Genomic DNA, 13,660 nt, shown 5'->3' with positions numbered 1-13,660 from the left:
ACCTTCATCCAGGGTTTCCTGGGCTCCTGCCCCCCCTGGACACTGTCGCGACTATTGGACTTGGTCCCCTTGCTTAGCAGGTCCTCAGGTCTGGAAATCCATTGTCAGTGTACTGCTGATGTTTGTTGTTCTTGCAGAATCCCCAAATCACGACTATTGTGCTCTTTTGGGGTAGTAGGTGTACTTTACTCCTACTTTTCAGGGTCTTGGGGTGGGGTATCCTGGACACCCTGACTGTTATCTTACAGTCCCAGCGACCCTCTACAAGCTCACATAGGTCTGGGGTCCATTCGTGATTCGCATTCTACTTTTGGAGTATATGGTTTGTGTTGCCCCTATACTTATGTTCTCCTATTGCAACCTATTGTAATTCTACACTGTTTGCATTACTTTTCTGACTCTTACTTACCTGTTTTGGGTTTGTGTACATATAACTTGTGTATATTACTTACCTTCTTACTGAGGGTACTCACTGAGATACTTTTGGCATATTGTCATAAAAATAAAGTACCTTTATTTTTAGTAACTCTGAGTATTGTGTTTTCTTATGATATTGTGAATATGATATAAGTGGTATAGTAGGAGCTTTGCATGTCTCCTAGTTCAGCCTAAGCTGCTTTGCCATAGCTACCTTCTATCAGCCTAAGCTGCTAGAAAACACCTCTATTCTACTAATAAGGGATAACTGGACCTGGCACAAGGTGTAAGTACCTTTGGTACCCACTACAAGCCAGGCCAGCCTCCTACAAGGCTGACCAGAGGTGTAGCTGCATAGTTAACTTTCTCATGAGAATTGCTTGTAGAACGATGTTGTTCCTAAACTGATACTTTTAAGGACTGAATACATACAAAAACAATATTCTCAGGAACTAACAATGGACTCACTGACAAGAGTATGGAAAGATACAAGAAAGTTACCTGATGAGCCGGATTAAATAAACGGAAGAATAAGAATCAAACATTAACATGTGAACGATAGTTTAGCAATATCACAGATTCAATTTAGGTTTTTATTGGACTAACTGTAAACGTACGATATTCTGACCAAAGAAAATGTGGGATATGTTTTAGGCGATTTTGACGTAACCACACTGTACAGGGGGAAAAACTCAGAAGAAGATGACTAACGCAGACTGCTACTTAGACTACTCTGTCACCACTTCTGAATACTTATTTAGACTTTGATGGCTGTTACTATGATGCTGCCCATAGAGATGTGCTTTATGGTTCAGACTGCGTAGAGGCCCCTTTTGTCTGAACTATCCCCTTTCAATGCCCTTTGCAGATGTAGACCAGCCGGATACCCACCTGATGCAGAGAGTTGCAGATTGCCGATCCATATTGAGGAGAGGTATAAAATGTTATTGTCTTGTCATAAATAGCTTTAGTTGTTCTATGTACCAACTGCTGATTTTTGCAAGAAACCCTAGTTAGATGCTTTTCTAAATTAGTTTTGACTACATTGTTTTGCATGAAGCCCAAACATGCTATTCTAATCTGGATGCTAGACAGAGTCTCATTGAAGGTTTATTTTATTCATTTGCCGAACGAAATGTATGCTATATCTAATGCATAGTATTTGCTGTTATTGCTTTGTATTGTGATTTTAGAAGGTCTGACTATAAATGCATTAATCAAATTGAGATTATTTAGAAGCTGTGGGCAATCAGAGTTATTTGTGTATGTTTATCAAGTGATTTTGAGATTGATTTACGTGAATTTTGCATTGTTAATATAGGGAAATAAGCACTGTAAATTTTACAAAATGGTGTGGTTATTCATGACCATATGGGTCATGATGTGTGTATGTAATGGATTTTGAGCTATTCATTGATGTTTTATATTAATGTTATTGAATCAATAGAAAGGGGCTTATGGTGGAGTTATCCTAGTCGAGTCAAAAGGTTCATCGGCCTGTAACACGTCCCCTTATCTATTATTATAAAGACCAAATAAGGACCGACGCTTCAGCACCATCAAAGGAAAAATCAGTGTTCACAATCACAACAGCAAAAAAAAACAGCAGCGCTATCGCCAAACAAAGCCAAAGCTCCGGTTTAAATACCTTTTGTAGAACAAACCATTAATTGTGTGCTAGAATGTTACAAGTGAAAGGCGTTCAAGTCGCTCGAGTTTCATAACTAACGCATGAAAATAATATCTATCAGAAACAAAAGTTTGTATTTCATTCAATAGATATTAATAGACTGAAACAGCGAAGGGCTGTGTATGCTTTTTAATTCACAGTCAATTTGCCAAGTCCATTGTTAATTCAAAGAAGAGGTCCACAATGCATTTGAGGGTTTCACATACTATAGTAATAAAATGTAGCTGAGAAATTTACTTCTTAAACAACTCGAGGGCGGCAAACACAAATTGTAACCAGAGAATTTTATGCAATCTTACATGTGGTACCTCTTAATGTATTATGAGGGTGTGGTACCACCAACACATACTCTATAGCAATCATGCTCCTTTTGGGCAGAATAGCACAGAAAGGCTGTGGACTAAGGAGCCTCCTCAGCAGATGTCTCACTTCTTCACACACTTTATGCAACAAACCACACATACCTTCAAACAGCACACTGCTGTAACATTTTCTGCCCCTTTTGGGCTCTACCTTGTGGTAGTCTACTATTCTGCCCCCAGCCCTGAATCATTTTTTTTTTTTCAATTAACTTGACTTGTTTCTAGAATTAACAGACTTTTCAATCCTCTCACGATGCTGCTGCCCTTCCTTTCCCATTGCACTCAACAGTAATGTTCTCTTCCTTGTAGGACAAAAGACTTGACCATCCAGTGCCTCTAGATAGTTCTCAGATATTTACACTCCATCATCCTCATATACAACAGGTGTGCCCCGTTACCGTCTGAATCAACTAGGGAATCCTGTTGTGTCTGTCACGGCCTGGCCAGTGCTTAATTTGAGCCAGTGGATGCTAGTGGGGCCCAATGGCACTCATTTTTTAGGACCGGCATACATCTGAGCAGAGCTTCGGACACCAGCACTCATTCTTTTACACATTAAGCAATGGGCCTGCCTCGAGATGGCTTGGATGACCTCACGAGCTTGAGGTATACGCATGCACTCCACTGATGTGTGCAGGGATAGAAACACCAAAAAACAACCATTCTGCTTCTTCAAATCAAGGAGAATGTGCACACATTTTTTCTACCAGCCATGGAGATACCGAAAACTCCAAAATAAGAACAGGCGTGTCTAAAAAGCTCTATCTTGCGCAGCTTGGTGACCGTTAAGTAAAGTCAGCACTGCACCACTCACAAATAGACTACGGTTCAAGGAACCTTCATGTCATTTATCTTCTCCATAGCACCTTACAGTATTTTGACTTTTCAGGAACTGTACATAAGCACGCCCCACATAGCATGGTCAGTCATAAAAACCATGCAAGGAGCATCAAGAATCAAGAAAAATCTCACCATTCTTGGCTCAACTAATATACTAGCCTAAGGTGATTCTGTATTCTCCCAAAGTTAATTCTGACCACCTCCTAGGTTCAGGGCACCTTCTAACCAGCTCACATATCTCCGACCAATTTTATGAAATACTGTATCTTTATCCAATATTTACAGGGGGTTTATTACTCTAGCTGGCCAGAAGTAAACTGTCAGGCCATGGAACTTCCACTCTTGAACATCAACTTCCTTACATTCTACATGTAGGGAGGCATCCGTTTCCACTTATGCGTTATAATCATAATAAATACTCTCTCTTCAACCAGTTTCCATCAGATCACTCACTTACCAACATCCACATGTTCTCCACTGACTCACATTTAAACTACAGGAACACATATTTACTTCTACATCCTTAACCTGGTCACACACCCATTTATTAACACTTCCCTCTTTGACCACTCATTGGTTTGTAGATCTGTCTACAATTCTCGACATGCCTCAACCCAACTCCAGATGGAAATCCGTTCAAGGACTATGCCAGACTACTGAAACCAAGGACACATCAAACTGACTCAGTATACATAATACCTTTTTCCACCACCTTAACAATACAATGTACAGTTCTCAGCTTTGAACTTTTACTGTCCCCTTTGCACTTTTACCCCTCCACCACACCACCATCTGAGGTCAAGGACCATATCAGCAATCCAAAAAATCAAGACGCAAACGCACACCCATCTGCAGAGATAGAGAAATTCCTTACTCCGGAACACCTGGACATATACTAAGGAATCCTCCTCTCACTGACCATAGTCCTCTGGTACGTCAAATCAAATATATGCACTACATAAACATCATATGCTGTAAAACGTTGCCCTCAAAAAGTAGTCTATACCTAATACGTTTAACTCTATTCCTTGCTATAACTAATTCAACCTCACTGTCAAAGACTTTTCATCCTAATAATCTTCACAAATCTTCATCAGGATCTGGTTCCCTCCTTGTAGGAAAGTAACCTCTTTCTAGCTTGGTTACCCCCATTTTCTGCCCGTTTGTCAGTGTGTTTGACTGTGTTGACTGGGATCCTGCTAACCGGGACTCCACTGATTATGCTCTCTCCTCTTAAACTTGGTTGTTGGAACCTTTTTCACCCCACATTTGACATACTGGTTCCCCCATGTAAATCCCTAGTATATGGTACCTAGGTACACCGAGCATTGGCGTACCAGGGGATCCCTATGGGCTGCAGCATGTATTATGGCACTCATAGGGAGTCTATGCAAAGTGTTCTGCAGGCCTGCCATTGCAGCCTACGTGAAAGGGTGCATGCATCCTTTCACTACAAAGTCATTGCACCAGGTCACTGTAAGCCACCCCTATGGTAGGCCCTCTCAGCCCTGAGGGCAGGGTGCAGGTATCTGGGCGTGAGGGCACCCCTGCATTACCAGAGGTGCCCCCACAAACTCCAGTTCAATTTTCCTGGACTTCGCGAGTGCAGGGACTCCCTTTTACGTGTGTACTGGACATAGGTCACTAGCTATGTCCAGCTACACAATGGTTACTCCGAACCTGGGCATGTTTGGTATCAAACATGTCGGAATCATACCCCAATAGTGTTGCAAGTATTCGAAGTATGATTCCATGCAATATGGGGGCTCCTTAGAGGACTCCCAGCATTGCTACCACAAGTCTTATAGGGTTTTCTGGGCAGCCTAAGCTGCTGCCACTCCTCAGGCTGTTTCCGCCCTCCTGCTGCTTGATCTGATCAAGCTCAGGAAGGCAGAACAGAGGATTTCCTTTGGGAGAGGGAGGTAACACCCTCTCCCTTTGGAAATAGATTTGACTGGCTTGGGAGGGGCAGCCTCCACAAGCCACTGGTATGCTTTGAAGGGGACATTTGGTGCCCTCCGTGCATAAACCAGTGCACACCGGTTCAGGGACCCCCAGTCCATGCCCTGGCATGAAACTGGACAATGGAAAAGGAGTGACCATTTCCCTGTCCATCACCACCCCAGGGGTGGTGCTCAGAGCTCCTCCAGAGGGGCCCTGGGTTCTGCCATCTTGTTTCCAAGGTTGGCAGGGAACTCTGGGAGCATCTGAGTGGACAGACAGGTGATGTCAGAGCCCCCATCTGATAGGTGCTTACCTGACTAGGTGACCAATCACCCTTTCAGGGTTATTTAGGGTCTCTCTCTTGGGGGGTCCTCAGATTCGGCTTGCAATGTTACAGCAGGATTCCGCTGCAACCTTCACTTCGACTTCTGGCCTTCGGAACTGTGACTGGACCCTCCACGGCCCTACAATCTGCCTCCAAGGAGAAAAACTCTTCTGCAACTTTGTTTCCAGGTTTCCAGCCAGCAACTGCAACATTTCCACCGGCTGTGCATCCACTGAGGGTGGTGTGTTTTCAGTCTGCAGTAGAAGAAAGAAGGAATCTCCCTTGGAGTGAAGGAGTCACTCCCCTGAATCCGCAGGCACCTGCTGCAACGACGACCAGCTGCGTGGATCTCCCCTCCTCTTGAGCTGCGTGGATCCTGAATCACGGGTGGTGGTCCGAAGTAGTCCTCTTGGTCCTCTCTGCCAGCAGTGCAACTTTGGTGGATGTAAGCCTTTGCCTTCCCACATAAGACCGTACGCCCGTGCACTACGTCTCTTGCAGCTACCAAAGCTTGTTTGTATCTCCTCCCAGGGATCTTCAGGCGACGTGTAGCTTCAGTACCCAGCACTACTTCCTGTGATGCACAGCCCTCTGCGTGGTCCTCCTGTGGCGTGGGATCCCTTTCTGTAGTGCTGTGTGGGCTCCTTCTGCAACTTGTGTCCCCGTCCTATGGGACTCCTGTGGGTACTGCCTCCGCTCCTGTGGGTCCTCTGTGTCGCTGAGGGTCCCCTCTGGCTCCCCCTCCTGAGTTGAGTCCTCCTGGGCCTTGCTGGTCCCCGGCAGCACCACTTTTCCACTAACCATGAGTTTGACTTTGCCAAGGCTTGTTGGTGGAATTCTTGCACCAACACCCATCTGCAATCTTCACTCCAGCGTGGGACACCTTCTACATCCCTCAGGAACTCTTCTACGGCTCCTGGGAGGCAGAGCTGACCTGTTCTTTTGCACCGTCGACCAACTCCTGCAAGTACAGCTGGGTGGGTAGTAGCTCCTACTCCTCCTGGACTCCACTGTGAGTTTTGGACTTGGTCTCCTATCTCCACAAGTCTTCTCCAGGAATCCAAAGCTGGTTTCTTGTAGTCTTGTCTGGGTGCCTTCTTTACTTCTTTTCTTTCCTTTTGGGTGGTTTGAGGAAATTCCAGTGATTTACTCCTGCTTTCCTGGTCACTGGGGGGTACTGTGTTACTTGCTTATGTGGTTTTCTAGTCCCCCCTGCTCCCCCTCTACACATTCCACTTACCTAGGTGGGGGTCCTGTGTTCACATTTCATTTTTGTAGGATATGGTTTGGGTTCCCCCTAGGGTTATTATTGCTTATTGGTATTTGCACTGCTTTCTAACCTTTTCTATGCCTATTACTGTTTACTAGTGTATACATTTAGAGTACTACTTATCTCCTATTGGAGGGTTGCCCCTGTAGTACTTAGTGGTATCGTGTTCCAAAAAAAAAAAAAAAGTACCTTTATTTTTGTACAGCTGAGTGTTTCCTTTCATGTGTGTTACTGCTGTGTGGCTACAGTGGTTTGCATAAGCCTTGCATGTCTCCTATATAAGCCTTGGCTGCTCATCCACAGCTACCCCTAGAGAGCCTGGCTTCTAGACACGGCCTACACTTCACTAATAGGGAATACCTAGACCTGGTATAAGGTGTAAGTACCTTAGGTATCCACAAAACACCAGGCCAGCTTCCTACACTCCATAAGGCTATCCTGCAACCCCTATCTCCTCTCTGCCATCCTCCTGCACTAACTGATCTGACTCTCTCACCCTGACATCTCCATGGCATGATGATGGCATGACATGGTTTGTTCCACAAATCCATAATTTGCTTCTTTTGACTCTTTCTCCTCCAAACATTAAATCCACCTGAGCTTTCATTTTAACACAGAGCTGACTTACTGAGCTCTATATGCACTCGGATATCCAACAAGCAATCTTTTATCCCCATCCATTTATAGCCTGGTGTGCCTACTTACTTTTTTCCTCCAAAACTCTTGAATGGCTAGTGTTCAATCAATATACCCGTTATCTGCTTACTTATCCACAATCAGCTTTCTAAAAAAATTCCCACTCCACTGAAATAGTCCACAAGCTTGTCCGTTACTTCTTTCTCTCCTGACATAACAAAAAACACCATAATTTTTTTCTATTCTGAATCCCCTGGACCTCACACCTTGGCTTTTGAAACTCACTAAACTTACAAATCTCCTAATCCTTGTCTCCCTTTGAATCAAGGACAAAGTTCTTGACTGATTCTCTTACCTCTATAATCACTCTTTTTCATTCTCCTTAGGCTCCTCGTTCTCACTTCCACCACATATCAGCTGGCAGTCTTCAAGACCCATTACTATGTCCTCTTCTGTCCCTTCTCTAAATCACCTTTCTTGAGAAAAATTATTTCTTTCTTTGGTTTCTTTTATGGCAACAGGATCATTTTTATTTTCTGCCCTCCACACCTCTCCTCGCAACACAAATTTGAGACTGCCTCTTGGCGATCTCCGCTAAGGCTAAAATCACATACTTCCAGGCAACATCATTCCTTCCACACTTCCATGTCTGAGGATAGTCAACATTATGACACCAACGCCAGAGCCAGAAACGGCATGTCCTCAGTGAACTTGCAGTAACATTCCAATCTACTCATCAATTTTATACCTCCATCAAGCATCTCTCCACAGAGCACACCTTTTCTTCCTTTTCTTAGGGGCTCCAGGTCTGGAACCTTGGTGCAACCCTGTTCTCTTGCTATATCCCTCTGGGTATAACAAGAAAGCATCAGACCAAAATCATAGAAGATTTTTGAACTTTGGTAAGTCCATCTCACCCCATATTCCTACCATGGCTATGCAGGGGTCAATAATGCTTGAACCTCTAGAACCTAAGTCAATTCAGCATGCACCTTCTTCTGGAATGAGTAAACCTCAGCACACCCGAATATCGTGTGAAAAAAATGCTCCCTTCCTCTCTGTTACAATGAAGGCAAACATGGCTCAATACCAGACACCTGGGAATTATTTCACTCTATAAACATAAACCTTTTGCATGATTATGAGTTGTATGAGCTGTGAGCTGAATTTCAGTGGTAGGAAAGGATTTCTTTCTCGATTGCACCCTGGATCAGTCACCCGCATCATTTTTAAGCCCTGTAGATTGTCTGGCATATTGTCAAGGAAAGTTTCTTTCATTTTGTCACCATTTCCCACACCCTGGTTACCATAGATGTTGCATGTTCGATACTCTTCCCACCACAGGGGAAGTTTAAGCACGTCCTTATACCAAACACCAACCTATTTGGATTGACAGTTCCCCCCGGCAGTACTGGGTTTAGTCATTCACAACCAATAGATGAACAAACCAGTAATAGACTGGTAAATATTATAAGCAGATGCCATCTTGTGGCATAATTTAGTCATAATTTAAAGTGGTGGTAGCCGAATGAATTTCAGGCTCTTAAAAGAGGGTTCATAGAACAGCATCAACTTTTCTAAAGTAGGTCTCTGTAACCTAATATAGGGTGTTCCGTAGTATGCAATCCTATCATGTGAGGGATATAATTTTAAACAGGGCCACCCAGCCCAGAACACACATAGTTAAAGCAGGCCAAAGTAAAGCATCTTCTGAATTTGGCAAAGTTTCATTACATAAATTGTTACCAACCATAGCCCAATACCGAAATCTATGTTGAGGTGATGTCACACCAGAGGTGCAGTGGATCATTGCTGCATTGGGAAAAGAACCAACTTGATCCAATTTATATACAACCTAAAGTGAAGTCCAAATTTTCAAAATAAATACAACATTGCTAACACTAAAAACCTGGGATCTGCAATAGGGAGAATTATGTTGGATGCATATAGTAATATTTGGACCTCACTACAGTTGTCCATTAGAATAACTTGCCATTTGATGCAGAGTGGCTAATCAGAGAAAAGGTCCACTCCTCCTTGGAATGTTTCAAGAACAGCAGCACCATTGTTTGAGCCCTGAGCTTGGCTTTCTCTGCACCGCAATTCACCAACAGTATCTTTAATTTTGTGGTTAATCTAGAGATGGAGTTCCAATAATGACAGCAGTCTCTGCCTGTTCCAAGGCTACAGGCTGTCAGAGGGCATGTCGATGAGCTCTGGACATCTCATGAAAATCCTGTGGAATGCATCAAAGCATGCCAATGCAGTGTGAAAGCCAAACATACAAACTGAGAAATGGTGTCCACAGAGTCAAAGCCACATCTCAGGATCTGTTCTGATGCATCTAGGCCTCTCACAATAGGTCAGAAAATGGCTTCTTCATATGGTCTGGCAGACTGACAATCGTATTTTTCACCAGTTCATCTAAGACAGTGGTCTTTAAACTATATAAGCCTGAGCCTGTTTAAACTATTTGTGTGGCGGTCACACCAAGCTTTGACAGATGACACAGGCCCAGTGGAGTGTGCACTCCTGCAGTATGGCTATACGACTGAGCCCTTCCCCTCATCTCTTCTCCTTGATCTCTCACTTTCTTACTCATTTCACTCATGGCCCCCCTCACTGGTCACAGCCGCCTCATGAATCTTACCACACCTCTCTTGTCACTACATATGCCACTACTCAGATATACCACACTGCCCTACTCTACCATTACTATTAACTAAACCCATAAATATCCATCATGTACGTCAGTGTCCCCCTTATCTGTCACTATGCACCGCTTCCAGCACTGATCAGATATCCTGTGTGGCCTACCTCTGCCATAACTGTCACTTCTCCCAGCAGTGTCCACCTTTCTCCTGTCACTGTCCCTCCATCCAGTCAGTATCCCCCTCTACTCACCACCTCAATGTTGGCCTCTCCTATCACTGCCCCATTTCCTGGGCAATGACCACTTCTCAGATAAATGTCCAACCCTTCTGCCAGTGTCTACCTTTCTTATCACTGCACATCCCTCCATGAATGCCTACTTTTTTCGTCATGGCCCATCTCTCCAATCAATGCCCACTTTCCATCAATGTTCACCTTTCCTGAAACTGCCCATCCTGTCAATCCTATAACCCACCTCCTCAATCAATGCCCATGTCAATGTCTATCTCTTCTGCCACTGTCACTATCGTCTGTCAAAGCTCACTGCTCCCACATTACCTTCTCTAGTGTCACTTCTCCCCCCAACATTCCACATACACTGCACCCTGCTGCAGCTACCTTGACGGTAGCTGAAGTCCGTCGCTTAAATGCTGGGCTTACGGCAATATACAGACGATTAGTACAGTTCATAATGCAAACATTAAATACAAACCCAGCATGTGCTGCCCCGGCGCAACCACATGCAGTAACACCAGGCATTAATCCTGCGACTGTACATTCGACCATGGGTAAAGTACCCACCAAACTAGAAGAGAGTCCGTTTTGGTTAGGTCAAAAAATAAATGCACTGGAAGCAGTAATTCCCCATACGAGACCTCAGGATATGCATAGAATATTAACTATGTGTTTGCCATTTGAGATGGTTTCCACAGTAGATAACTGCAATACTTGGGCAACGGTATTTGCCACGTTCTATACTACCGCACCAGGTACACCGACACTTGCCAATTTACCAGAGGTGCTAAAACAAATTCAAGATGAATACAGGGCTGCCCGGCCCTGGACTTGGGGATGCAACTTATGGGTAATTTTGTCACAGTATCTTCAATTGTATTAAGTAACCTTAAAGGGGAAGCAGTTGCACTAGCAGTGCACAGGCGGCTCCGGGACGTTCCTCCACAGGATTAAGAACGTGAGCTGCCAAAGATTATCGCTGAGACCTACTCTAGTATTGGTCGAGATGGTCTGGGGGCCAGACCTACAAAACCACAATTTCAGGGTAAATGTAATAGATTCTACCAAGCAAGCTCCTGACGGTTCTAAAAAATGCTGGGATAAAAAACAACAAACACCTAAAAAAGAAAGGGGAGAATCTCCGCACACAGAGACCCCACAGAATGGATATAATCTCAGAAATAGAGATGATATAAAAACGCCTTACAGATATCAATATACTGATACATGCCAATCTTGTTCCTTTCAGGACTCACCAGAAAAACCTCGAGCGTTAGTTAGGTACTCCCTACTTAGCAGAGGAGGAAAATCCTCAATACCACAGACGTCTCCGTATATAGTACTGAGGTGTCTTTGCATGTAGTGAGACGGAGATACTCAGGATGCCCCAAAAATTAGTGCCTGACCAAATGCTGGCGGCGCCATGTCGCGTAGGCTCTCATTATCCTAATGAGACTATTGGATTTGGGAAGCAGAATCACTTGCACTGTGGGTGACTGAGTCGGACCCCACTACAGGGGACACCTGTCAGCCTAATCCAGGTTTTGCTCTGGTTAACTAGCATTGCCTCATCTCCACCCAAGAGTAGGGATGATTGGGCAATCAAGCACATGACACAATTGACTCCTCAGGGAAATCGTGGTGACTCAGATCTCATCCGTTTCTCTAAGTTACATTAGTCTCCCATATGCAAGGACAATCAGAGGCAGAATATAGTTCAATAAGATTTTATTGAAGTAACTGCATCTTAGATAATAAAGCATGTATTGCAATAACTAGGACGATGAAGCATGACAGGATTAAAATTGTGACAAGGAGAGTGAAACATAAAAATAACGCTACCATATTGTCATTAAGATCATTAAGAATAGCTCCTACCTAGGCTATGTTAGAGCACAGCATGTTAAGCTCTAATTCTGCCCTTCAGGTTCCCCTGGGAAGACATCATCCCTCATACCTGAGCAAGGGGCCTGTATTCTACATAAGCAGCTGCAGCAAAGCACTAAGCAATCAGCATACAGTCGTGGTCATCTGGCTGGAATCTTCCTCTAATCTACATGGGTCAAAGTAGTGTTTTTATAATAAAACCGCTGATGTTCCAGGAAAGGATCCCCCAGTAAGAGTGCGTATGTTTCTGTGAACATTAGAGACAAAGCGTACCACTTTTGCTGGCAACCTATCTTTACTGCAGCCTTGAGAAAACCACAGAGTGAAAGAAATGTCTTGTTTAAGAACACAGTGCTGGCCTAGACAAAGAACAGCTAGATAGAGAAAATAAAACAAGACTGCAAATGTAAAATAATAAAAACAAAGCTGAATAAAATATGTCTAGGTTAAAGTGCACAGTGGCAGGCCTAGTTTGCTAAAATATAGTGTATGAAGCTATTAGTAAAATGGCTACACAACACTGCCACTGCCCCTCTATCCAGTCAGTATACACCTATCCTGTCGCTGACCACCTCACTTTCAGTGCCCCGCCTTATGCACAGTGACCACTTCTCGGATAAGTGTCCAACTCTCCTGCCATTGGCTCCTGGTCTGGCATCTGAGTTGGTTCCTTGGGCAGCATTGCTGTTGGTATCAGAATCGTCTCTGATGAGGAGCCCAGTGAACGGGAGAGAACACCCGGGCAGATTTCAACTTTGCCATAGGCGTAATGGCCAAAGTTTGTGGAGGCATGGTGTCAGCCTCTATACGGATCTAGGAAACTTTGCATCCCTGCCCTTGTATATACTCTGGACAGGCCTATGCATTTTTCTACCAGTGAGCTCGACAATCATGCAAACGCACATGGCATTTGGAGGACAATTGAGAGTGCTGTGGAACTCTTCTTTATGCCCATCATGTCCCTTAAAAATTTGTCACAGACTGTGTATATTGAGACAATCATGTCCTTCATGTAGCTCTCAAGGAAGAAGATATATTATCCTTTTCTCTCCAATTGTTTCCACGGGTAGTTGGCCACCTTCTGGCCCAGCTATTCTATTTGATTCAGTTAAGCCACTCGATCACACCATCAAAAACTGAGTGCAGTTCTCAGATAGAACATCAAATTCAAATAAATCTGTATAGAGCATGTTTAGATACAACTGTATTTCACGGTTATCCTTCTAAAGTAAGCATATTACATATAATGGACAGCACCAAATGTTTGCTAAAAAAAAATGAACAATCACTTTACCCCAGAATCAACCACTACACTGAGCAGGACCACATTATCTAGCTGTAATGACTGTGTGCCATCCACTGTTAAAAGTGCAAACATCTTCAATTGTAAATTTTGTAAATCT

At 43.8% G+C, this 13,660-nt stretch overlaps 1 protein-coding gene across 2 annotated transcripts in view; it reads right to left on the bottom strand.

Moving 5' to 3' along the window:
* NTAN1 (N-terminal asparagine amidase) overlaps window positions 1-13,660 on the bottom strand; it is a 235,993-nt gene that overhangs the window by 104,111 nt on the left and 118,222 nt on the right. The window lies entirely within an intron of this gene.

The sequence above is a fragment of the Pleurodeles waltl genome, chromosome 10, assembly GCF_031143425.1.
Source record: "Pleurodeles waltl isolate 20211129_DDA chromosome 10, aPleWal1.hap1.20221129, whole genome shotgun sequence".
In the NCBI taxonomy this organism is placed as follows: Eukaryota; Metazoa; Chordata; class Amphibia; order Caudata; family Salamandridae; genus Pleurodeles; species Pleurodeles waltl.
This window is presented reverse-complemented; position numbering and strand designations above follow the sequence as displayed.